The sequence below is a fragment of the Opisthorchis viverrini genome (genome assembly GCF_000715545.1).
Source record: "Opisthorchis viverrini unplaced genomic scaffold opera_v5_63, whole genome shotgun sequence".
In the NCBI taxonomy this organism is placed as follows: Eukaryota; Metazoa; Platyhelminthes; class Trematoda; order Opisthorchiida; family Opisthorchiidae; genus Opisthorchis; species Opisthorchis viverrini.
In genome coordinates this window covers 1,566,375-1,568,638 of record NW_008751719.1, presented here as the reverse complement: position 1 = coordinate 1,568,638, position 2,264 = coordinate 1,566,375, and positions in this window count along the sequence as shown.

The window sequence follows — 2,264 nt, the reverse complement described above, 5'->3', positions numbered from 1 at the left end:
GGCCTTCAACAGAAAGGTGGATCGTGAATATGGAGCCGTCTTCAGTTACAGAAGTGTCGGAGTGTATTCCACTACTCAAGAGTCATCGTGATGCCATGAGTACGTTCCACCTGCTATTTTCAAGGATGGCGGTTGGCTTCTCAGTCAGTGCCTGTCTAGCCTGTCTAGCTCCAAACAAATTGGGTGAATCGATAGTAGTGCCCATTTTCAAAAAGGGTACTCGCAGTGAATGTAGTAAGCACAGATGTGTTAGTTTGGTAGTCGTTGTGACAAGGCTTCTGGCGTGACCGATCCTTCGTCGTCACACAGTGGCACGCAAAAAAATCGTCGTCCAGCTGTAACACCCTTTCGGTGTCAAGTTGCCATGCCACACGGAGGCACGAGGGCTGGGATACTGCCAGGCTTCCCAAGCCTAGACAGGGGAAGTCGAGAGGCGGTCAGACTCGAACCCCGGACTTTCCGGTCAGTAAATTCGCGCTCTTACCACTTGGGCCATCTCGCACGCAAAACTTTTACTCGTATGAATCAAGCAAGGTTTTGACTGGATAGAGGCTGCGGCGACCGCATCTTCACATTCCGTGGACCCGACCGTATTCCTTACGCGTCAGAGTGGTTTGAAATTCAATTATAAAACGAACTCCTGTGAGCATTTACTTCAGCCAGGGTCAATGTTGTATATTTGGTCTGTTTCCTCAATGCGTTTCATCGTCCGGCTGATGCTATTACCCCAACCTGGTGAACACTTTCTCGTTAGTTCGTCCCATACAAATTGGACATGCACTAAAAATACCTCATTTTCGACTGTATAGTTATACGTAGTCGCTGAATGGCACTTTAGTTATCACTGATTTGTGTCAACAACACTCGTCACATGCACGTAGAGACTGTGTAAGTCACCAGGGATTATATTTAAAAAAACGTTCCACCTTAGGCAAAAACGGAGTGCGAGTGGAACGAACACCTAAGAACGCTGTCGCAGTGCATATGAACCAAATTAAGGTTCTATTTGTCGTCGAAATCCTACGGAGCTTTTCATGAACTCCTCGTAGGTCACAAAAATGAAAAATCAAAATGTTGTAGTAAGTGATATTCAGACCCTTAGTATTTTCCGTTCTCTATCCTCGTCAAACACAAGAGTTTGGAAGCAATCGCTTGCAAACTCAGCTGCGCTGGTCATTGCTGTCTCCCAGGATGGGTACCTTGAGACGGGACACAGCAATGGTTAGCCACATTATCATACATGGCCCACTCTTCTCCTCAATGATGCTCATGCCTCCAAGCCGTTACCTTCAATGCACAGGTTCATTCCCTATTTCAAGAATGGAAGGTCTTCTGACACCCCTACTTACGCATCAATTATATCAGCTGCCGCTCTAATGCGTAGTCGTCTACTCGACTTCCCCAAATCATCGTTGAACGAAACTGTGGTAGCTAGAACCACTGAACGGTAAGTACGCAGATATTACAGCTGATAATAATGCAATGCATTACATTCAGGCACCATGAAGCCTGGGTTCGCCGGGGTAGCCTTTTTTTGAAAGTGGGCAACTTGGGACAACTTGGGTAGGTGAACACAAATAGGCACTGTTTGAGGAAATCGCTACTGTCTTTAAACATAGTCACTTCTGCAAGTGTCATTCACCGTCGATGTGCTGGGTCTCGGGGTTCTCATCCACACAAGTTGGCAGTGGCCAACCGGGCTCATTTCATTGGTCATTCATTCCACACCTCGTTGCCAGACCGTTAACAGTTCATGTATCGCACAGTACAGGGCTGGGTGAAAAGTGCTTCGCGAGGCAGATCCTCTGGCTCGTCCTAACCAACTTAACCTGCGAAGCGTGAGTAGATCACCCATCCATTCCTAAAACCATTTCGTGTTTGCCAAACCGGTGTTCCCACCCGACACTGTCAATATTTCAGAGACATCGATGGTCAGAAACAGATCGCTTTCGTACGTTCTCCGCCTGTAGAGACCGCGTTTCTGATCCTTAAATCAGTATGCATCACACCACACTGTATACTCTGCCCCTGACAGGCGAAATGACATTGCAACATCGCGCGGTACGTTCGAAATCGGTTTCGTTTTTCCCTCGTGCAAATTCGTGAAAATTTTTTTCGTTGTTCAATCTATTCACAGAGCACACACGAGTAATTGTTGAATTTTATTACTCTAACAAAACATTTGAGTGATAACCCTTCATATTTTGCGCACACCTATTTTACATCTAGTCCGAAACATGACGTCAATCCATACCGATCGCCCT